This window comes from Heloderma suspectum, chromosome 1 (genome assembly GCF_057233095.1).
Source record: "Heloderma suspectum isolate Gila_16-S chromosome 1, 16-S_ref, whole genome shotgun sequence".
NCBI lineage: Eukaryota > Metazoa > Chordata > Lepidosauria > Squamata > Helodermatidae > Heloderma > Heloderma suspectum.
In genome coordinates this window covers 299,696,413-299,722,465 of record NC_139458.1, presented here as the reverse complement: position 1 = coordinate 299,722,465, position 26,053 = coordinate 299,696,413, and the positions used below count along the sequence as shown (strand labels likewise).

At 42.3% G+C, this 26,053-nt stretch overlaps 1 protein-coding gene across 3 annotated transcripts in view; it reads right to left on the bottom strand.

The window, feature by feature from the left end:
* Positions 1-26,053, bottom strand: part of MYO6 (myosin VI) — a 158,085-nt gene that overhangs the window by 113,793 nt on the left and 18,239 nt on the right. The gene's annotated exons all lie outside the window — the stretch shown is intronic.

The window sequence follows — 26,053 nt, the reverse complement described above, 5'->3', positions numbered from 1 at the left end:
TAGAAGCACACTTTTACACAACTTCCTTGCCAGGCAAAGACTTCATTGCAAAAGTGTAATGGATGAGCAGTTATACAAACATATGGAATTATTTCCTATCTAGAATGAAAGGACATTGGAGGGCCCTAAAATGAGAAACAGGGCAATCTGCAAAGCCAAATAATGGCATGAAGTGGTGGCTGTCACAGCAGCATTATTTGGCGGTGAGTGCTCAAAGGTGCAGCACTTACAGATGAATCAGCACCAGTTGCCACACTTGCTAGGAGGTCTATAGCTACCATTCACTACTTGAAAGTAAGAACTAAAAGACTATGCAGTTTCACTTAGACGCAGCAAGGAAGAGTCTGGCAGAATTTGGCAGGGAGGAATTTAAAACGTATTGACAAGACTGAATTAAAGTAATGTGCGCTAACTGTAGCCTGCCAAGGCTCCACACACACACAACAATGAGATACAACTAAGTTAAGAATCATTAACAGAACCCATTGCATTTCTTGGGGCCTGAGTAAGCATTACGGATTGCAGGATCCAAGGAATGGACAGAGGGCTCCTTAATCAGTAGAGTAACTGGAACTAAGATGCAGAACTTTCAGTCCCCTTGTCAGGACACTCAAGCTAGAGCAGGATAGAAGTATAAATATAAATACTATTCTTTGGAAAAGGGTCATTGTCTCTCACTACAAAGAATAAGCTGTCTTGCATTTGGCAGCATATTGCTTTCATCACATTTTTAATGTTCCAGTACTTGGGCATGTTTTGTTGTTTTTAGTTCCTGTTTACTTGACTTGCAACCCCATGTGTACGTATACCCAGAAGATTCTCAGTTCACTTCAGGGATCAGATGGAGTAGGCTAACACCTCAGCAAAACAGATACAAAGAAAGAAATTATCTTTGAAGCTCCATATATTAAGGCAGGAGTTAAACAGGAGGGAAATCCCCAGCACCAGAAAGTCCCATTGAACTCAGTGGGACTTACTTCCGAGAAAATATCTGGCCCAAAGTATAATACCAGCATTTCTTGTCTAATCAATTGGGGAACGGAGAGGTAAGATGGGGCATAAAACCAAGCATTTTATTTAAGCATGATTCTAGAAAATGTCTTACAATGTACTATATTACATCATATAATATCCATTTGGACCAAGATCACACAGCTTAACATTGATCTAATACACTTGGAGAGCTATTTGACCATTCAATTCCACGCTATTACATCTAAAGCTCCCTGCAATAAGCTTCCATTGGTAATTAAATACACAGAGGTCTCCACTTAACTAATGATTATATTTGATATTTTCATGCAAGACATTATAGATATATAGTTGGATCCAGATTTAGGCAGGTACAACCGGAATGGTGTAAGCAGGCCTCCACGGTCCCTCTCCTCCATGACAGCCTCTCCAATTCCCTCAAAATACGACACAGAGAGTAGTATCCAACTAAAGTCCTATTCAGAGTAGACCCATTGAATTGAATGAAACTTAAGTTACTCATGACTAACTTAATTCCCATTAATTTCAATGAGTCTACTCTAAGTAAGACTTAGCTGGATTCTACCCAGAAGGCCAGGAGACCCTACTCAATGGGGGAGCTGTGGTGTGGAGAGAGGGAGGATCCTTGAAAATTGGGTGGAGGAACCTTCTCTGAGCAAAGCCCTTCCATCAACAGAAGGCAGATCCTGGATCCAACCCTTATTATTTAAGATCTAAAGATTCAGACCTACATATCATAAGGTGAAGTCAGGAGAGAGAAAGAGCAGTAGATTGATAAACTCTGAGAGACTATGGATGAAATTTGATGCTGTGTGAGCAGAAAGAAAGGTTGTGTAATATATCTCTCCCCCTGCACCCCCTAAAAAAGCTTCTCCAGAGAGTAGGGGGAGCTAGAGAATATTGTGAAATGGTTCTTACCGGGCTGCAGTGAGAATGGGGAATTGCTGAAACTGGGACCCCTGCATGAGCGGTGAAATATCCCTTTGCCCAACTTAGGATGATTTCCCATTGCAGCCTGGTAAAACACATTTCACAATATTCTCTAGCTCCCCCTACTCTCTGGAGAAGCTTTTTTAGCTACAATGTTCTGTAGGTGTCCCCCCTCCTCTGGAGAGGATTTTCTAAGGTGGAGGAGGTGGGAGGGAAAGATCCATAGTGCAATCTGCCTTTCACTTGCACGACATTGCATTTCCCCCTATGATTATGTACAAACTTACTCAGCAAGTGCAACAATGCAAGGAATACTGTTGTTGTTTTTTAAAGATATACAATACACCTATGTCCTACAAGGAAGCCCTTCAAGCTTCTGATCAAATTCCAAGTATTTGATGGCTATATTTTTTTTCTGACTTTGATTTGGCTATATAACATATACCCAATCCCTCAGTAGTTAGCGAGCATCTCCTTAGGTTGCTTTAGTAGTTCCAGAAGCATATCTATGGCTGGCTGGGGATGCTAGGGGCTGTAGTCTAGCACAATTGGAAAGAAGGCTGCACTAAGGATTGTAATCAATGAGTTTATTCCCCGAGTGAGCTTATTGTATTATTGTATGCGTTTTCCCTATTTGTTCCCTGTATTATTTACTTTATTTCAAAATAAAATCCCACAGTTAAATGTGCTCACTACACCACGAGAGAAACTGTAAATACAAACAGCATTTTACATTTACTCAATGGTTGTTCAATCATTAAGTCATATCCGACTCTTCATGACCCCATGGACCGTAGCACGCCAGGCCTTCTGTCCTCCACTCTCTCCCAGAGTGTGCTCAAGTCCATATTCATTGCATTGGTGATGCTATCTAGGCATCTCATCCACTGCCGTCCCCTTCTCCTTTTGCCTTCAATCTTTCCCAGCATCAGGGTCTTTTCCAGTGACTTTTCGCATTAGGTGGCCAAAATATTTGAGCTTCAGCTTCTCTAATTCCCTTAGTAAGTTTAAAAGCCGTTTTGACTGAGGTTTCTTGGGAGCAGCTGCAACATGGGAAACTGCCAATAAAGTTCTAGTTCATATGCAGCTGCTTTGCACATGCATAAGCTACTTGAGGAGCTTGAAATGAATGAATGAATTTCCACATCCGGCAAGCCTCAAACACTTTACTCCAAAAAAATGCACCAGTGAATCTGCATGAATACCACAAATGTACATATTCACATAGAGGCATGGAAAATCTGCACAGATCATTGAAAGTGCCTTCAGCACATAGCTTGGCCAATATGCTCACTTCCATGCACCGAGTGGCCAATTGCCAGTTTTGCACTACTTGACTGAAACTGTCCACAGTTCCGTGCGAATGTGCATAATCACCAGTGGTACTGTACAGTCTCACTTTAACTCACATTAACCACACCGTACGCAAAATTATTTCTGGATCTCTCTCATCCCTTAGTAGTTAGTTGATTCTTCTGATTAAAGCATTCCACTTTTTAATTGACCAAGCTGTGCCCAATATGGCTTGTCTATCATTCAAAAGACAAAAATCTATAGTCATATTGGTTTGTGATGAAATAATGGCCACGTTTGCACATAACAGTGGACCATCATGTAGTGCGATGTGCTTCAGCAGAAAGTTGCCTGTGCCCTCCCCTCTCCCCACATGATCGGGAGGAGAAATAAGCCAGAATTCAGTTTTGTTTTAGCAGATTCCTGGCCTGTCCTTATGTGCACACCAGGAATCATGGTTTAAAACAAACTCTAAGTTTGTTAAGTAAGGCAGCAAAAATTGCAGGATTTGTTGTTGGCTTGTTTAGAAATTAGCTTGAGTTGATTTTAAACACAATTCCTGGTTTGCACATAACAAGAAGCCAGGAATCAGCTAAAGCGGCCTTCCCCAAACTGGTGTCCTCCCAATTTGTTGGACTACAACTCCCACAAAACCCAGCCAAGATGGTCAATCGCCATGCTTGCTGGGAGTTATGAGAGTTGTAGTCCAACACAACTAGAGAGCACCAGGTTGGGAAGGCTGGGCTAAAGTGAAACTAAATTCTGGCTTATTTTTCCTCTCAGTCACCTAGGAGGAAGAGAGGGGAGCGGGGAGTGCAATCAATCAAAGTTTATTATACAGTCACAGATGTGTTTGAGGGAGGGGGGAGTGCATGAGCCCAAACCTTCATGCAGGCTCCTTTCTGTTCACGCATGTAGTGCTAGCCCATGGTTTAGAGCTACATGTGAAAACGGTCATTTCATAATACACCTCACCACCCAGTACTAGCTATCGCCCATAACAGCGCCTCAGTTACCTCAAATCAGTAGTTCCTTATTTATTTGCTCCCTGCATATCAGCAGTAATGCACACATGCAGACATTTGTTGTCTAGCAATCATGGGATGAGCTACATCAGCCTTCTCCAACCTAGTGCCCTCCAGATGTTTTGGGCTTCAACTCCCATCAGCCCCAGCCAGCATGGCCAATGGTCAGGAAGGCTGGGAGTCATCGTCCAAAACATCTGGAGGGAACCAGGCTGGGGAAGGCTGGGCTACATTATGAAGCAATGCCTCCAGTATCCTTTCCTTTCAATTGTTTTCACTCCTGCATGTAAGGAGAGACATACAGATCTTAAAACCAGACAGAGACAACAGGAGTCAAGCTCAGCCTTTTCCTGTTGGATGGGAGAACTTGGCTGATCACAGAGTTGTTCCCAGAGATTGACAGTTGGCTGCCGCAGGGTTGGGAAAGGGAATAGGGCTGCATTTGCTTCTAAAGGAAAGACATCCTGTCAAATAGCAAAGGCACTTGTCTACAAGGCAAACTGGTCCAGCTGCCATGAGGCAGCCCATTCTAGGCACTATTAACTGACAGGCTGCCTCCTTTTAATTAATTAAATTTTGTATTCTGCTTTTTACCACAGAGGGTGAGGGTGCTGCCATTTGAATTTGTCCCCTCAGGCAACAAAATGGCTTGGACCAGCCCTTGTTTTGACAATGGGGCTGCTTCAAACCACCATTCTACCCCACCCCTGACATTGGGACTAATCACAAGGGACCACCTCAGTGACAGAGACATTAGTAGGCCTGACAGAGATGCAGCACTGGTGCGAAATGTCCACATCAGAACATCAAAGCAACCCACATAGATAGGGCTAGTAGGCCATATAACTGACTTATCGATGCTGTTGCTGAATCTGACATTATTCATACTTTAATAGTGATAACTGTATTGATTTTGGCAGAATATTTCTGTTTTATATTTTTAAAGTTAACACATTGTTACCTGCTTTGAATATAAGTAATAGGAAAGAGAGAGAGAGAGAGAGAGAGAATAAACAGGACACTTATTGTTATACTCACTTATGGACGAAAAGAAACAGAAGGAACTAAAAATCATAGCTAGCTAGGGGGAATGCTAGGAATTATAGTCCAACACATCTGGAGGGCACCAGGTTGGGGAAAGTTGTACTGAGCCATGGTTTGGCATTTTGTATGAATCTGTCTCACTTCACAACCCAAATTTTACTTTCTACTGATACTTTTTCATACAAAGATCCAGATTATATCCAAATTAGCTTTGTGGGGAGGAAGTACACCTTTCAGTGTCTACCCCACTCTGAAGATTTAGGTAAGATCCATCTATTGAGGGCAATCAGCCAGCACTCTCCCTAAAAAAACAAAAACAAAAAAGATTCACCCAGCAACTGCAGCATGGATTATTAAGGACTTTCAGCACTTACGGGTTAGTGGACTTCTGGTTCCACTAACCCTCCAGTGTTCAAACCCCAAACTTACAACGATTAATGTCATATCACAGTACAGCCAATGATGAGGGGGTGGATTCTCAGCAGCCCGACACTGCAGAGTTAACATTAAATTGGGCCTGAAGTTCACCAAAACAAAATGCTTTAAATTAGCTTTGGGGATAGGGTGGGGAGGAGGTGGCCAGAAGGGACAGAAGTACCTTTAAGATCACATGATTTGGTTTGAGACTTCATTCATGTCAGCTTAAGACCAACATCTGCATTACTGAAACCACTGGCTGATTTATTCGTTGTATTGATTTCCCTATTTAGGCTTGCTCGACTACAAGCTAGTGTGAAAATCATGGCTCGTCACTCCCAGCCTTCAGAAAAGGCTACCATTCCAAACATAAACCATTAAATCCAAGATGTGGTGGGTGGCCTCTTCAGTGGTGGCACCCCAGCTTTGGAATGCTCTCCCCAGAGTGGCTTGCTTGCTTCTCACTCTGTTTTTCTGGTGCCAGGCAAGAAACGATTTATTTTCCTAGGCTTTTAAAACTTTTGTTCCATTTTATTTAGATGCTGTTTTTAGAGAGATGCTGCTTTTAGCTTACTTGAAAGCATTAAGTTACTTTGTGGTGCTTTTAATATTTTACTGTAAGCTGCCCTGATGATGTATTTGAAGGAAGAGATATAAACCTAAATATATATGTTCAAGATCAAGCCTGCATCTGTGCTCCCACTGCATCTTCAAATCTGAAGACCTCCTTTTCCCCATTAGGTGTATATGGACAAATACATATGCCAACTTGCGCATCAATAAGGTAGTGTACTGATAGGATTGATCTACATTTATTTTTGGTAACCGATTCTAATTAACTTAATGGCACATGCTCCTTATAGAAAATGAATCCAGCTTCCACAATACCTTACCTTGATAAGGTACCCATAGCTTACCTTATCAAGCTACCTTTTGCTACCTAAATCCTTTGGCAGATGGTGTGGTGGTAGCGAAATGTGCATTTTAATGTTAATCCTTTTAACGTTGATCAGAATCAGCCAGGGGAAGCAAAGGACAGAGAACCTGCACCGCTGCACAGTTTTAAACTGAGTTTTGAAGCTGGAATTAATTGTATATCAATTATTTAAATGTTTGTGGTGAGGAGGAGAATAGAGGGAACATCCCAGTTAATGAAATGAGAACTGGCAAACTACACTTGATAGTTGTATCAGGTATTGCTTTTCAAGCAAGCAATCACAGAACCATTCAACACAGATGCAGATGAAATAATCTGTTCCAAATTCACTGAGCAGGAATCCGATCTCCTGCATATAAAAATCAAGATATTTTGGATCTTGGAGGTCCAATTTATACATTTAACCCTACAGGCATAGTGGGCAGCAAAAGGAGTTTGGAACAGGCAGAACTGAGGAAGGACAGTTGCTGCAAGCAGGTCCATGGCTTGCACAACTTCCTGCTTGACAAATAATGGAGTGGGATGGTAGTCCCCCCCCACACACACACACACCTCTTTAGTGCCCATCGTTCCATAGAACAAAAAGGCACTTGAAGCATCTCCACCAGTACCCTACATTGGCTCCATGCAAAAGGAGCCATGGGATACAGCAAGTCATAATGACCACTGCAGTCAGAGCAAAGGGTAGGGATGTGGTAATGGGTGGACTATTCTTTAAGCCTCCACCCAGAGGGTCGTAAATGTGCTTCACAGGGTTTGAGAGCCAGCCACCCCTGCACATGCTGACAGGTTTCCATTTGTTACATGCTAAAACTATAAATTTAGAATTGAAAGAACATTCTATGCACCACACAGGTATAATCTAGATGAGCCAAGGCAAGCCAGGGGCTCTTGTGTTTTTCCTCCCCTCTCCTCTTCCTCATATGCTAGAAGAGTCATCAAAGCTTCTGCTTCCACTTTTGATTAAACCATAATTTCCCATTAGGTATGAACCCGGCTAGGTGGGAGAATTGCCTTTCCTTTTTTTTTACTCTGATTATGTTAGGTAGGATTAAACTAATCTGATCTCCTGATTTTTCTGTTTCTCATTGAGTTTATTCAATGCATTTCTTAGCTAAGGTTAGAATAAGCAACAGCGTCCCATGCCCTGCTGCCACCCATCAAGTTGGTACATAAAGTGAAGAAGCTTTATTTATTTATATATTTCATTTCTATACCACCCAATAGCCGAAGCTCTCTGGGCGGTTGACAAAAATTAAAATCATGAAGTGCAGCATAAAATATAAAATTGTTTTATAAAACAATATAAAATTGTTATATGAAAGTGTAAAACCTCATGTGGCACAGAGTGGTAGGTGGCAGTATTGCAACCAAAACTCTCCCCATGACCTGAGTTTGATCCCAGCAGAAGCCAGGTCTCAGGTAGCTGGCTCAGGTCGACTCAGCCCTCCTTCCGAGGTCGGTAAAATGAGTACCCAGCTTGCTGGGGGAAAGGTAGTCACGACTGGGGAAGGCAATGGCAAACCACCCCGCTGCAGTCTGCCATGAAAACGCCAGCGTAAGCAGGCGTCCCTCTAGGGGTCAGTAATGACCCGGAGCTTGCACAGGACAAAACAATAGTACAACCAAAATAAAACCTTTGACTCTTCTCAACACAGAGGCAGCAGGAGAGGGGAAGGGAAAAGGACCACATCAGCCCAAGGCTCATGACAGCTCATTCAAATAATTTAAACTGAGTCATCAGTGTGATAGACTGCAGTGGTATTACCGCAGACGGGTTTTGTATAATTGCTTTAATGTTCCCCCAACAACTAAAAACCCAACTCTGCATATACTGAATTAATATATCAGGGAGAAAGGTTTGCACAGCACTCTTCTTGCTAGTTTGCTAAATGCAAGGTGGTGGGTTTTTTTACATGGGAAAGCATAAAAAACTCCACCACCATGAACCTTCGCACACAGGCTGAACTGGCCCAGTCCAGAATTCTACCACCTCATTATAAGTTGAACAATCCTAAATAGCACTGAATTTTATTGAACTAGATACTAGGGTTGCTGTCCTGCTGACCCCAAAGAAGAGAACATGGAATATATCAAATCCTTGCTCTTCAGACTAGAGATAGAGAGATGCCTGCATAAACGTTTGGTCTGTGAATGGCATTAACTATGAAGAAAAAAGAGACTTCGGGTTTTGCTATTGAAACTGACATTTGAAAAAACTAAAGCATTCAAACATGAGCACTTCGTTCACAAAATTAAAAGTATGCGCATCTATAATGTGAAATCGAGTTGAGTTTATGTTAATTTGGAAGCCTTCAGCTACATTCCAAGAAGTTCACAACACCCGATTAGCCTGGTCATGTGTGCTCAGCAACATAAAGCAAACCCTTTTGAACAACATCTGTATTTAGTCAGACTTGGCAGGTGGCCACATTTATTTCTTTATTTAGAACTGTACATATCTGATATAAGCCACATTTTCTTATAAATATTTTGAAATCAGTCTTTACTTTGGGCTCCAGTTATTATCAGAACTCCAGACACCCAGTAGCCACAGTAGCTCCACCGTTGTTGTAGAGGTCAAGAAGTACATTTCTTCTACTAGGGCTCCTAGAAAATTTAACTGACTCCTAGGTTCTGCTAAAATAAACAGGTATACAGTTCTATGAATGATAATAGTTTTCTGAAATGTTGGCAAGGATACTGAGCCTTAAGAAACCATAACTTTCAATAGCCTCTCATTTATTTTGAACATTCTTGAAGAACACTATCTCAGACAACCACCAAAACCAAAGGGACATTGCACTAGGGAGAGGCACACTGCCAGATGTTTAAGTAGGCTGTACTAAGCGACACCCTGACATTTAACATGTATAATCTCTTAACCAGACCTACAATAAAAGGTCAGTTGTCTCAGGAAGTGGTTACTGCTTAAATTCCAGTACCACACGTAGGATTTTCTTCAGATCTTGAATTCATTTCTTTTCTCAAGAAATGTCTCTTTTACATGGACAGGACAGGCTATTTCTTTCTTTGCCACCACATTTGTGTTCAACAGTTGAGTCATCAGCTACTGAAGTTAAGCCAGGTTGTCTGCATTGGTCTCTTCAGTATTATTTTAATCTGACATAAAGATATTTTTGTTTGTACTTTTCCGACTGTTTTTACACAATCTAGGACAGTAGCCCATTAACATTAGCCAGTAATAAACAAGTTAAGAGGTGGTGCAAAGAAACAAACCATTGTGGAATAATCTGGTTTCTACTGGTCTTAAGATCTGGCAATTAGTGTTACCATGGACACATTTCACTGTAGATAATTTTAGATGCCATTGTGTGGAAGCATTTGAGTAACTCTTCTCTTAAACTTTGATTACCCAACATATGCAAGTATATGAACCACCCCAAAGGAAGTCACACATGTACCCTTTGCTCAGCCACTCAGTGCTAACAGCCAATTAGATCCAAGCAGCCTCCTATCTGGAACCTGGGTAAACCAGCGAAGTTCCTTTGACCCTCCTGTGAATTAAGAAATGTATCGTAGCATTATCGTTTAGCAATGAATTCCACAGGTAATTGCATGTTATATGAAAAGTATAGCTTTTCATTTGCTTTAACCCTGTTTCCTTTTAATATAAAGGAGGAAAAAGCAGAGACACCATTTAAACAAAACATCCCCCTTTTGTTGTTGCTGTTGTACTGGAAGGCAACTTGCATTTTATGTAAAAACATTGACTTCACTATATCCACAGCTCAAAAAAAATTACAGACAGCATTACATTTGACACCACAGAATTGTTACTAGGAGGAGAAGAAGCCCTGAAAATCCTATGTAATTATTTACCTCTATGGGCTTTTCCAGTGTACCCTACAGGCCTTTAGCTCGTTTTGACATAACCCAACACAATTGTAGCACATCTAGTAGTACATGATACTTTTCTACTGCACGCATTTACATTTCCATTCATTTTTAGAGTCACCTTTTAAAGCAATCAAATGTTGGCCCATCATGATGATGATGATATCCATAGATGATATGATGATATCCATAGCTTTATTGCTTATTGGGAAGTGTGTTGTTTTTTAATAGGTTACCCTGAATGACGATAACACTGAATGACACTGTTGCAATTGGCAAGTGAAATTCTGCTGGATTGCAGTTTGCAGTTTTAACATCAAACATTTATTGAAATAGCACAGAACTACTTTTTAGAGCTGAGGCCTGGCACTGGCTTATTTACTAAATGCTGGGGGAAGGGATATACTGTGTGTTTGAGGGGGATTTCCTTGACTTTTCCTCTGATATAAGCAGCAGCAGCATTTTGCATAAACTACATGGGAATCAACTGATATACACCCATAAACTTTTATGATAGCTTTCATATGCCTTCCAATCTTTGGGAGATTTCCCTAGGCTTTCTACATTCTATGAAAATGATCAGCGTGTTCATGAACACAATAAAAATCTGGCATGCTGAACAAATATTTACTGTAATTTATTGTAATTTATTTTAAATATATATCCCACTTTATCTTCAAAGAGAGAGCAAAAGAGGCTATTTGACATTTATTCACTACTATTAGTGTTCTCTTCCTCCAAAGATATTGACTAAAAGTGTGTCTTCCAACCATCTTTGCAACCTGTTCCTTTAAATTTGAAGTTAAGCAGAAAAGAGGGATGAGTTATGTTTTCTATTAATCTTCCCACTCCTGAATGCATTCTTTTATTGAGTGAAATGCAGTTACAACTCTTTCCAACAGTGAAATCATAGCCATGCATTCCCCCTGGAAATTGGTGGATGTTTGCAAATCCTTTCGGTGATGTTAGAAACTGTAATTTTATGACATCAAGAGGAGTCTTTCCCACACAAACCTTGGCACACATAGCTCCATAAATTGCTACCTTCACCATCCAAACATCTGTGACACAACCTTTAAAAAAATGTTGTACTGCATCCAATAAACTGCATTTGCCTTTTTTGCCACCACAGAACATCAGTGGCTATCAGTCATCTTCAGGCTCAGCACGAATCCAATATCTTTTTCACAGTTGGCAGATCCCCTAACCAAAAGCAAAAGCAGTCATTAGTCTCCAGATGCATAGCCTTCTCAATTCTGCTAAAAAAAACCCAAATCCCTATTACTCCAGTTTAGCCTGCATAAGCTTGCCACTCCTCCTATAAATTAAAAATACCTCCCAATTTGGTGTCATCTTCAAGTCTCATCAGCCAAATCACTACTTCTCATCCATGATTACTTGTGAAAATATGGAATAAATACAACAAAGGACTATGCCAGAGAAGTCTACAAGTCACTTTCAGCTTAGATTCTTCCTATTAGGCAATTCCTTGTGTATTTGGTATACTATGGTTTAGGGTGAATCTCATGGAAATCAATCAGGAGGACATTGGTGGAGATGTCAGCCTTAAACCTAACCAGCTATCAAGCCGTTTTATAGTAAAATGGTACTAATAAAAGACCAAATGGCAGTGCATAGTTTGTTCCAAAAAATGGTATATCGGGCTGGGCTGTTAAACAGTAAAAAAATAAAAAGGTTCTTAGCTTTGAGTAACTGGATACTCGCACACACAATTTTGTCTCCAGCATAGCTATACAGATTCAAATCTCATATGGCAGGTGACTGGTCAGCCAAAAGGAACTTAAGACTTCTCAAGGCCAGTGCCATTAGAGAACAACCTGCAACTAAAGAGTGCCACCCCCTCAACAGCCCAGCCTGTCTGGGTGTTGGTTTCACCATGTTCCTATGAAACGTTTCCCACTCCATTGGATGTATTATGAAGCAGGACTTGACTGGCAAGCTGGGTCAAGTTTGCCTGCCCCCAATCCACATCAATGGCAGGCAGAGGAGGGAGCTCTCTTTTACAAAATGGTACGGCAGAGAGGCACTTGCTGATGCTGATCCCTATTGGAACAAATATTGCCTAATAGGAATTGCCTAATAGGAAGAATCTAAGCTGGAAGTGACTTGTAGACTTCTCTGGCATAGTCCTTTGTTGTATTTATTCCATATTTTCACAAGTAATCATGGATGAGAAGTAGTGATTTGGCTGGTGAGACTTGAAGATGACACCAAATTGGGAGGTATTTTTAATTTATAGGAGGAGTGGCAAGCTTATGCAGGCTAAACTGGAGTAATAGGGATTTGGGTTTTTTTTAGCAGAATTGAGAAGGCTATGCATCTGGAGACTAATGACTGCTTTTGCTTTTGGTTAGGGGATCTGCCAACTGTGAAAAAGATATTGGATTCGTGCTGAGCCTGAAGATGACTGATAGCCACTGATGTTCTGTGGTGGCAAAAAAGGCAAATGCAGTTTATTGGATGCAGTACAACATTTTTTTAAAGGTTGTGTCACAGATGTTTGGATGGTGAAGGTAGCACAAGAGACGACTCTACACATGGACATCACCAGATGGTCAATATCGAAATCAGACTGATTATGTACTTTGCAACCAAAGATGGAGAAGCTCCATACAGTCAGTAAAAACAAGACCTGGAGCTGACTGTGGCTCAGATCATGAGCTGCTTCTTGCAACATTTCGGCTTAAATTGAAGAACGTAGGGAAAACCACTAAACCATTCAGGTATGACCTCAATCATATCCCTTATGAATATACAGTGGAGGTGAGGAATAGATTGAAGGGATTAGACCTGATAGACAGAGTGCCTGAGGAACTATGGACGGAGGTCCGTCACATTGTTCAGGAGGCAGCAACGAAATCCATCCCAAAGAAAAAGAAATGCAAGAAAGCCAAGTGGCTATCTGATGAGGCTTTACAAGTAGCTGAGGAAAGAAGGGAAGCGAAAAGCAAGGGAGGAAGGGGAAGATATATCCAACTGAATGCAGAGTTCCAGAGAATAGCAAGGAGAGACAAGGCGGCCTTCTTAAATGAACAATGCAAGGAAATCGAGGAAAATAACAGAATAGGAAAGACTAGAGATCTCTTCAAGAAAATTGGAGATCTCAAGGGAACGTTTTGTGCAAAGACGGGCATGATAACGGACAAAGAAGGCAGGGACCTCACAGAAGCAGATGAGATTAAGAAGAGGTGGAAAGAATACACAGAAGAACTATACAGGAAAGATCTTAATGTCCTTGATAGCCATGATAGTAATGTCCTTGATAGCCATGATAGTAATGTCCTTGATAGCCATGATAGTAATGTCCTTGATAGCCATGATAGTAATGTCCTTGATAGCCATGATAGTGCAGTCACTGAACTTGAGACGGACATCCTCGAGAGTGAAGTCAAGTGGGCCTTAGGAAGCATTAGTAACAACAAAGCTAGCGGAGATGACAGTCTTCCAGCTGAGCTATTTAAAATCCTAAAAGATGATGCTGTTAAAGTGCTGCATTCAATATGCCAACAAATTTGGAACACTCAGCAATGGCCGAAAGACTGGAAAAGGTCAGTTTACATTCCAATTCCAAAGAAGGGCAACGCCAAAGAGTGTTCAAACTACTGCACAATTGCGCTCATTTCACATGCCAGCAAGGTGATGCTCAAAATCCTACAAGCTAGGCTTCAGCAGTATGCGAACCGAGAACTACCGGAAGTACAAGCTGGGTTTCGAAGAGGCAGAGGAACTAGAGATCAAATCGCCAACATTCGCTGGGTCATGGAGAAAGCAAGAAAATTCCAGAAAAACGTCTATTTCTGCTTCATTGACTACGCTAAAGCCTTTGATTGTGTGGATCACAACAAGCTGTGGCAAATTCTTAAAGAGATGGGAGTACCAGACCACCTTACCTGTCTCCTGAGAAACCTGTACGAGGGTCAAGAAGCAACAGTAAGAACCGGACATGGAACAACCGAGTGGTTCAAAATTGGGAAAGGAGTACGACAAGGCTGCATATTGTCACCCTGCTTATTTAACTTATATGCAGAGTACATCATGAGACATGCCGGGTTGGATGAATCAGAGGTCGGAATTAAGATTGCTGGGAGAATTATCAACAACCTCCGATATGCAGACGATACCACCCTAATGGCAGAAAGTGAAGAGGATCTAAAGAGCCTCTTGTTGAGTGTGAAAGAGGAGAGTGCAAAAGCTGGTTTGAAACTCAACATTACAAAAACTAAGATCATGGCATCTGGCCCTATCACTTCCTGGCATATAGAAGGGGAAGAAATGGAAGCTGTGACAGATTTTACTTTCTTGGGCTCCAAGATCACCGCAGACGGTGACTGTAGCCATGAAATTAAAAGACACTTGCTCCTTGGGAGGAAAGCTATGGCAAACCTAGATAGCATCGTAAGAAGCAGAGACATCACCTTGCCAACAAAGGTCCGTCTAATCAAAGCTATGGTTTTCCCAGTAGTAATGTATGGCTGTGAGAGCTGGACTATAAGGAAGGCTGAGCGCCGAAGAATTGATGCTTTCGAACTGTGGTGCTGGAGAAGACTCTTACAAGTCCCCTGGACTGCAAGGAGGTCAAATCAGTCCATCCTAAAGGAAATCAACCCTGAGTGCTCATTGGAAGGACAGATAGTGAAGCTGAAGCTCAAATATTTTGGCCACCTAATGCGAAGAGAAAACTCTCTGGAAAAGACCCTGATGCTGGGAAAGACTGAAGGCAAAAGGAGAAGGGGACAGCAGAGGATGAGACGGCTAGATAGCATCACCGATGCAATGAATATGAACCTGAGCACACTCCCGGAGAGTGCACAGGACAGGAAGGCATGGCGTGCTATGGTCCATGGGGTCACGAAGAGTCGGACACGACTGAACAACTGAACAACAACAGCAGGGAGGCACTTGCTGATGCTGATCCCTATTGGAAAAGTGCAGACTGCCTCAGCATCCTGTGTAGTTGCAGTTGGTAGAAGAGAGAAGTGGGCTAGGATATGGTGAACTAGTACCTTCTAGGGGGCGTAGGTTGAGGAATTCGAACAGCAAAAAGGAAAAATACTAATATATGAAGACCTGGAACCTAGAGTCTATTCTAAATAGTTTTATTCTATCTGGTTTCATGGAAATTGAAGGGCAGAAGGAAAAATATCCACTCTTGTAATTTTCTGTGCCAGCCTCTCTCAACCTTCTCACATCTGCTGCCCTCCAGATGTGTTGGACTACTACCTCTATCATCCCCAGCCAGGTTGGTAGGTGCTGGGAGTTGTAGTCCAACCTATCTGGAGGGCACCCGGGAGCATTTTTGGAGCACATGAAGTTGCTCACACCAAAAAGGTGACTGTGCTGGGAGTGCAGAAGGGAATATGGATTTTCACAGCCCTGCTGTTTATGCAACTTATAAACGTACGCAGCATTGTAAACAGATATGTCAATCAAGCTTCATGAGCTAAACTAGTATTAGCAACATAATTATTAGAGGCATAAAGACATTAGAAAGTTTACAGCGCTGGGGTGCTTGGCAAGCATTTCCTCGCAGGTGCAATAGTGTGGCCTTCAGAGAACAAGTTACAGGAAAGAGGTTGCATCACTTTCATATCCATGTAATTAAGAAGACTGTTTGTTAATAGATGACCTTGCATCTTTTAGTGCGCATGCATTTAGGCCTAGTTCACACGTAATGCTAACCCATGGTTCATTTAACCCATGGTTTGTTGCCCTGCCCAGGGTTTGTCTGGCAGACGATCCAAGAAACCATAGTTTGTTTTCTCAGTGCCTGGGTTGTTTCTTTTGTCTTTTGCCCACTCCCTCCCTGCATCACAAATGCCTTTGCAGCACTGCAACACTGGTACATAACAGGCTTTTCAACTGCTCTTGCCCACTACCTCTGTAGCCTAGTGAAACAACCCATAAATAACCCACAATTCTGGGTTCGCACAAAACAATAACCCATGATTTAAACAACCCATAGTTCCTAACCCAACAACAAACCATGGATTCTCTTCATGGGCTGTTCATGGTTAACAACCTATAGTTAACTCGAAGTTCAGGGTTTGCGCCTTAAGATAACTAAGGATGTTCAAGCGCGCCAAGATTCTCCAACCATCAGCTTGCTGCTTGTCTCTCCTTGATTTGTGCTCACATTTGCACTCACTGTTTGTTTTGCACCAACAGGAAATGTGTGCAAATATGGAGAGCTATCGAATGTTAAAGTTGTGCAAACAATTCCTAAATCTGTGCACATTTCCAAAATTATGCAAGTGTGGGTGATTTAAAATGTGTGTATTTCCAGAAATTTGCACATTTTCAGAAATTTGCACGTTTTTCAAGTACACATTTTGCAAATGTGAAGGCAACTTTGGGAATCTGAACATTTTTGGAGAAAATCCGCTCCCATCCAAGGTTGCAAACAGGGCACCTTCAAGTGATTTGTGAACAGACACAAAATTCTCATACATCCCTAACGACAATCCCTGATTCAACAAACTATGGGCAGGATCCAGTGGGATGCTTATGGCCCTGCCAATTCTCTTATGCCCTGACAATTCCATTTTGCAAGCAGTCCCTATCACTTATACAATGGCAATTTAGCGCTTCTGGGGCACCCCAAAATAAGCAGAAATGTTCATTTTTGGAAGCATAAGGGAGCTCCGCTGACCTGCCTTCTTCCAGGAATGAGCATTTCCACTTGCTTTGGGGCTTCCCTTAGGAAGTGCTAGATCTCCCTAGGTTAAGCAGTGGGTCCTGCTTGCACAACAGAATCAGTGGGACCCACCACTTGCAGAAGGGAATCAGAAGCGTGTAAAGGAAATGGCGGGGGCATAAGCATGTTGGATTTTGCCCCATGGTTAATTAAACCATAGTTTGCTGTTGTATGTGAACAGAAACAGAAGAATAGAAACAGAAAAATAGGATTTGCTCATACAACGCCATCATTACCAGCAACTAACTTCCCTATCTTTTCAATTCGAAACAAACCAGATACACAACACAAGTGCTCTTATATAACGTTGAATGCCTAGAAAAAGAAATGATGGGGTCCTGATCCATAAGGAAATAATACCTTTGGAACCAGAAGCCCTACCCTCTAATCCTTGATGTGTGAGGGCTCACCATCATTATTTGGAGGTGAAGGAAATGCACTTTTCATTTATTTTTACTTCATACACTCAAGGGCTGAGCACTGGCACTGAACACAGATGACAAGCCAAGTCCGGGGCAAAAAACAAACAAGCCCTACATTTACGCACAGCTCTTGTGAGACTTGTTCAGTTTAGGGCATCCCAAAAAAGGATGGTGGTACAAACTAAAAGAAAAAGAGGGGAAATACCAAGTACTAGAAAAACAGTAAGAGCTCCTGAAGGCAAAATATTCAAGGAAATGTGAGGACAGTAGGTACTTCCTTCTGGCAATGGAGGATTAGGCCACCAGGGTAAGTGCAGGCCATTCGCTGAGTGTGGGCAGGGGCCAGCAGGTGCAGAGGCTATGCGAGCGGGGCTCAGGTGTGCGGGCAGGAGCGGGTCGCCAGATTCCTGGACTGAATTGGGCACCCACACCGTCCCTAATTATGGCTGCCACATGTTGCCCAGTTAAAGTTGCTACACATGGCAGCTTAAAACTCCTTTCAACATCCTTTGACATGTTTGGAAATTCTTATCATATCTCCTTCTCCATAATCATAGAAGAAGATCATAGAACTTCTATGATTATGGAGAAGGAGATATGATAAGAATTTCCAAACATGTCAAAGGATGTTGAAAGGAGTTTTAAGCTGCCATGTGTAGCAACTTTAACTGGGCAACATGTGGCAGCCATAATTAGGGACGGTGTGGGTGCCCAATTCAGTCCAGGAATCTGGCGACCCGCTCCTGCCCGCACACCTGAGCCCCGCTCGCAGAGCCTCTGCACCTACTGGCCCCTGCCCACACTCAGCGAATGGCCTGCACTTACCCTGGTGGCCTCATTGAGCTTCACGGTCACCATTTTTGGAGAAATAAAATGGCGAGAGCAAAAATGTGAAATGTGCGTGTGCAAAAAATGTGCATTTCTGCGAATGCGCATATTCACATAGGCGAAAATGCACTTTTTTGCGAATGCACATATTTGTGTATGCGCAAAAATGCACATTTTCCGGGAAATGCGCATTTTCGCACACACAATGTGTGCCTTTGCAAAAATACACATTTCACACGTGAGAATATGCGCATTCGCAAAAATGCACATTTTCACGCATACAAAACATGCGCATTTTTGCGGTTGCCATTTTATTTTTAAATGGCAACCATGGAGCTCGACGAGGCCATTGAGGTGAGTGTGGGCTGCTCACCGAGCGTGGGAGGAGCTCGAGCACAGTCCGGGCACTGGTGAGCAGGGACAGGTGCCGGGCGAGTGTCTGGAGAACCCAGACGAGGGTGAGTTCGCACATCCCTAGCCATAATACGTGTCTCAATCCAATTCAACTATACGCACATGCGCACACACATGCACACAGCCCTCTCCATGTACTAGACAACTGCAAGATGATTGTACAGAGACCCAATACATAAAGACTGTGGAAAAAGAGTTGGAATTCCTATCAACATCCAATTTCACACATTTCAATTGGGCTGGGTAGCCAGCCATTACTGTGTCACTATGGACTTGCCCCTCCTCACTCCTACTGCATGCATGCACACGCACAATGTGGGGTTAAGTTGCTTCATGCTAGTCTTTGGAGCCACTCTGAAGCAGCTTTGTGCCCGTCAGATGTTTTTGGCTTCAACTCCCATCAGCCTCAATCAGCATGGCCAATGGTCAATGCTGAGAGTTATGGCCTAAAACATCTGAAGGGGACCTGGTTGGGGAAGACTTATCTGAAGCAATTTGAATCTCTTATTATTTCTGAGCTTCTCCAAAGCTCCATTTGAAGTGAAACTGAACTCTCCCTTCCCTCCAAGTGCTCTAGCAAGCACTGAGAACTAGGAAGAGAAGCAGGAACAGTCTCTCCCATCCAGCACAAAGTGAGAGCTAGAGTTCACTATGAAGCTTGGAGAACTCAGGAAAAGAAGGGGCATTTCATTTCACACGGGCAACTCAAGAGCAGGTGGTCTGGGCAGTAGAAAGATCTGTGGTCACCAATAACTACCTGGCATTCTGCATTTGTGGACCTCTGCCCGCTAGTCTAAAGCTGGTGGTCAAGGAAGCGTTGTTTATTCAAAATGTGCATTAAATGCACCTGCAACAAAATGGAAAGAACATGGCTTTAAAAATAAGCATGGTGTGTAATTATTTATAATTATTCTACTGCCTTCCCTATCAGGACAACCTAATTAATTGCTATTCCTATGCTTTCCCCAGGGGAAAGAGAGTGGTTCTAAAACCTTTCTTCAAAACATAATTAGATCAACTCCTGCCAGTCACTGTAGCATCTCTGTGTTTTGTTATTTGCTACATTTAAACCCATTATCTCGTTACTCAATCCATTAGGGAGGAGGATAAAGCCAAAATAATTCTTAAATACTCTTCAAATAAACTTAAACGGCTTATAGTTGTCTTAAACTGGCAAATTCGGCAAGTGTAAGGGCACATTCACAATCCCCCTGACTACATCTAGGAAACGTTATTTAAAAAAAAATATCCGAAGTCTCAAACGTATTCCCTTCCATCTCCAATGCATAGCCAACAGCTTCTCATGCATTTCCGCTTACTCTGTAGCCCAAGATCAGGGATGCAGAACTTCTTTCAGCCCAAGGACCAAACTCCATTTCAGAGAAGCTCTCAGGAGCTGCATTCCAAAGGGTGGGCAGGAACAAAGTCAAAAGGGGGGGAACCCAAAAACACCAGCATACTGCAGCTTAAAGCTCTTCCTGCCAGGAACTAAGCCTTAGGAGAGGCATGTCAACCTTTTCAAATGGGGGAAGAACTGCACAAAAGGGGGGAACCAAATAATTAAGTGTTTGGGGGAAAGGGGCTGGGTGATGACCTGGGAAACGCTGGGGGGCCAGATTGGGACCCCAGGCCTGAGGTTCTGGCCCCCTTGCCCTAGATGACAGCTGAGAAGTTATTCTGAAGACATTTCTTTACACAAACTTTTAAGGGCTCATCCATAACTGGTTCTCTGTTATTTAGCAGGGATGGCCAACTGGCAACCCATGGGCTGGATGTGGCCTCACCATCCCAAAAATAAAATTTATATGCCCTGGCAGCCCTACCAAGTTTTATTCAAAGCAGAAAAAAGGTTTGTACCAAGGAGGAAAAGAGAAATTATGAAGTTTTAAGAAACAAATATTCAGCACCTTAATTACATGCCCTATTTGGATTACCCTAGCTGTGCCAGTGTACGTGCTTTCCAGAACATCAAAGCCCTTGACCCTAGTTCAGCCTTTCCCAACCTGGTGCCCGGCCAACGGTCAGGAATGATGGGAGTTACAATCCAAAACATTTGGATTTATTTTGCAGTCTAGCAACATCAAGAGGTCAGTGCAGCAAAGCACACTTCGAACACCTTGTCTGCTCTCTCAAGGCATGACAGATCCCACAAAATGCAGGCATGAGCCTTTCCCAATATATGAAGATGCACAAGTGCTGTGTATCCAAGACTCACAAATTTTGTCCCCAAAGCGAAATTCACAGATGAGAGAGGAGTTAAGACGGACAACACTTACTTCAAGCTTTGTACGAACGGTCGCACTGTTACCTTATCATACATGCAATTTCAATCTACCCACATGTGCAGATACTTGTTTGAAACCCTTGCCAAGCTCCTACACACTTGTGGGGGTTCTTGTGAGTTCATAGATCAGAAGACAAGCCATCAAAGCCAACACTGGCACTCAATGCAAATTTGCAGCGCTCTTCAAATTTGCTGGGCAAAACTTGTTTTGCTATTATTCTGAGAATACTTTGTATCTTTCTACATGACCTTCTTAGGGAAACGAGTTACGTCCTGCAATAGTTACAAACTGTTCATAATAATAAATAGAATACCTCTATGTTGATCAATTCAGATAGCGTAGCCTCACTTATAAACCAGGAGAACAAAACAAGTCTGTTAACACAAATAAGTAGGCATTACTAAATGACTCTTGTGTTTACAACATAAAAATGGTCCTAGAGCTTCCACTCATGCGTCATTGTGACTCACAAGGTAACCTCTAAGTGACTGCACCCTCTCTTGGAATGACCTGAACACAGATCAAGAGGTAATGAAGCAATTATTTCTAAGTTATGATTTTTTTTAGAATGTTCATCTGCAAACTGTATTCTTTTGAAGCTTATCAGGGGTTGCCATCAGCAATGGCGGACAAGCTTTCCTGACATACCCCTTGCGTACTGCTATGAATTTTCCTCTGCAACATACAGCCACCCAGGAGTGTTGAGTGTGCTCTAGGATGCATGGGGCAGCGTAACAACCCTGGTCAGTGGCCCCATGAGAGCTGGTTGCACGTCCTAGAACAGGGATAGGCAACCTTTTTGTGCCCATGGACACATTTGGCAATTTGAGAAACTGTCCTAGGCACCAACAGAAAATGGCTGCTATGGGAGGCATGGCTAGTCTGAAAGTTCAGGTAACCTGCCCAAAAGACTGAGTACAAGGCACAAATGTGGCCTGAGGCCCAGTACACTAAACAACTCCTTTGAACCCACAGTGTTCAGTGCCAATAGAAACCTATTTCACAGAAAATAAATTCTTTTTCTTTCCCGCTCCTCTCTCTGCCAGCCATCTCATTCTTCCCGATCTCTCTCTCTCTCTCTCTCTCTCTTTCTCTCTCTCTCTCTCTCTCTCTCTCTCACACACACACACACACACACACACACTCCAATGCCCCCAGCCACCCTTCCTCCATCCGTTCAGACATGCAAGCACACCATATAGCCAACATGAAAGCATATATTGCACACACACCCATCCTTTGTGTCTCCTCTTTACCTTAAGCACATGAAAAAACTCACTATTTTTCAGAATCCCTCCAAATCCCCCCAAAACCCTTTCTTTCTCTTTCTGTCTCTCTCTCTGTCTCTGTCACATACACATGCGGCCCCCTTCCATTCAGACAGGCAAGCAGACAACCTTCCCCAAACCCAAGGTTGCTCCCAGCTGGCTCCCCCAGACCCTGCTGGCTTCCTGCTGCTTCTCCCTACTTCCCTCCCCACTGGCTCCCCCCCTCCACTCCCAGATGGCTTACCACTGCCCCTCCTAAACTCTTGCTACTCTCCCTAGCCTCCCACTGTTCTCTTTAGCTACCCCCTATGCCCTCTTACCAGAGAGAAGGGACAGGAGACTTTTCTTTCTTTCCCCCTTTTTCTTGGTGGCTGGGTGCACTGCAGAAGAAAGCATGGTTCTGCAGCCACCCACTGTTTTCATTTCCTAAGAATATCTCTGAGTGCCACGGGTGGCCCAGAGCCATTTATGGAAAATGGAGATGGTGGTGGCTGGAGACCCTCACTTTGCTCTGAAGCAATCCCAACTGCCAGTAAGATTTTTTTTTAAGAGAGAGATGGGAGGAGTTTGGCACCTCAATAGGCACCAACGAAGATGTCCGGGGACAAACTGATACCTACATAGGCATATTCACTCAGTGAAACAAAATGAAGACAATTTTCAATCACATTATTTAATGTTCACTCTTAGATAGCTATATCTTGTTCTAGGTAACATTATCAGGTGCTATAAATCTCACCTTATAATTGACATGCCTAGGAAGGGTACTGCTTATCTGTCAGTAACCTGATAGGTCCGAGTCATTCAAATTAATCAGTCAATCAATCACTACATATTTTGCAGGGAACAAACAGGGTAGATTGAACAAGTAGGTCTTCCTCTACAACCAAATCAAGTAATGCAAGACCCAGCTCTCCACTTAGGGAATTCTATAGTGCAGTTTCCATTACAGCATCTCCTCCATTATTCTTGAGACTCACTGCTTTCCTCTCTTAGCAGAGGAAGGAGTTCAATTGTATCATCACAAAACATTTAACTCCCTTATGTGAAACAGCGCAGATCAGCAAAGGCAACAACAAAGATCAAATATGATCAAACAAGATCAAGCAATGACTTGAATTCTTATTTACGCATCTGTGGATGATGGTTGTTAACGAAATAACAAAAAATAGAAAACTTGAAAAATCCTTGATGATTTTTTTAAAAGTTACAGCAACATGGATCCCTTGGCCCTTTATTTAAAAACTACATGGCTACATTGGCGTCGCATGGTTTGGTGTTCACATGCAACATAGATGTAAATAGCATTACATAGATGAGCCAGGTACCTGCACACTCCCCACTTTTCCATCATATGCACTGTTTTGATCTCCTATTTCTCCTAGGAAGTACAGTCTGTTGTTATATCCAAAATGGCACAATTGCTTAAATATTATAAATGTGGCATAGCAGGACGTTGCATCTACTAAGCGTTGATATGGGGTCCCAGGAGTTAACACAAAGACAGCCATGCTGGATCAGAGAAAAGGCCTATCTAGTCCAAAGTTCTGTTCACATAGTGGCCAACTATATGTCTATGACTACATGTCTATGGGAAGCAGACACGAGGACCTGTGTGCAGCAGCACTTGTCCACTCATGTTCCCCAGCAACTGGTATAAAGAGTTGCTTGTCCATGACAAGAATGTATCCTGCATCTCACTGGGAAAATCCACTAAACCTTCCTGGGTGATCTTGTATGGCCTCTTATGCTCTCTTAACTATGTCAGCCCTATAACATGCTCATCTCTCAACTGAGAATGTAAGTGATTCCACCAAACGTCACAGACTTTTATTTTCTAATGCATGGAAAAATACTGATCTGCCAATACCATCACCTCCTGCTTATGCAAAGTTGTGGGCACTTGTATGATGTGATGTATATACAGAAATCTATTAATTCCACAATTCCTCCTTGCCCCCCTGCCTTAAAACAAACAGTATTCTGCAAAACACATACGATTGCATGAGTAAAGCTTTTGGATTACCCTCCAGGGTAATATAAAATGCTATTTACTTATACATCATTATGCCTTAATCGTTATAGCAACCAATTAGTGTGCACTTTCCTTCAGAAGATATGTGAACTACAAAATGGAAAACTTGTTTTAGGTCTGTAATTTATTAAATATGGACATTTTATCTTCACGCTTTAAGGAAATCCATCCTGACCTAGTGCCCAAATACAAAAAAAGAATATTTACAGCCCAAGCCTAAAATATACTACACACAATTCAAAAGGGCCTCAGAGTTACTTCTCCTCCGATTTCTATTTTGAAACACTCATAACTAACAGAGAAACTGCTTTTTGAATGGAAGTTCGAAGAACAATTTTAGTATTCAGAGAAAGGAGATCTCTTAAAGTGTATATTCGGAGGAGAGAATTGGGGGCATACACAGCAAGTGTACAAGTGTGCTCTGGACTAACCCAGCCATTGCATTTTAGACATCAAATACTCAGGATGAGGAACATAAGCAGCTGTGCCAGCACATCACCACAACCTATGAACAACCTTCCCCAACCTGGTGCTCTCCAAATGTGTTGGACTACAACTCCCATAATGCCCCAGCCAGCTGCTGGTTGGGGCATTATGTGAATTGTAGTTTAACTCATCCGGGGAGCACCAGGTTGGGCAGGCTGTTATAATGATATGCTGGCACTGAAGGAAAATTACTCCATTACAACAAACACATTCACCATAAATATTTAGAACTCGGCTATTGAGTACCCAGTTTGTAGAAGAGATAATACTGTTTTAGAAGTATTATCTATATTCCCCAATGTAGTACCCTATACAAAAGCATTATATAATTACATAGTTACTTCAATAAGCAAAGCACCATTATTTTACATATCTGCATCACAATCAACACAAACTCATACAGGACAAGTTGTTTTTAATGAAGTTTGACATTAAGAAGTACGATGTTTGCTTTTTAAATTACACAAGTGTTTTCTCAATGCTGCCTTTGTACATGAAGAACAGGCAGTTCTTTCTCAGCCAGCACACAAATAAGAGTATGTATCAACATATATTGGAATACCATCTAAACACAATGGCCAAGAACATAAGAACTACGTTCAGCATGTCGCCCCCCCACCCACCCCTTTTCAACCACGGATCCCCACTGTGTATCACAAATGGCTTTTGAAAATTCCCTGAGCTTCAGAACTGGTTTGCCATGTGACAGCTGTTCAAGAAATATAAGACCAACGCCCCTTTCAGGGTGTGGAAGAAGGTGTCCAGGATCCAAAGAATCGCACAATATATTCTGTACAGCTTCTGGGGCAGAATTACTTTGTCTTCTGATTATGATATTCTAACACAGCCTTTCCTAACCTGGCACCCTCCAGATGTGTTGGACAACTCCCGTAATCCCCCAGGCAGCCCTGGGAGATTATGGGACTTGCAGACCAGCACATCCGGAGGGTGCCAGGTTGGGAAAGACATTATTTTAACTATTCAGATGCATGTCAATAAACCTTTTGACATACATTCAATTCAGCAAAGGGTCTCAAATACAACTTTTCTGAGTACAGTTGAGTTTACATTTATTTTACATGTCCGGACTTTGTCAGGCATGT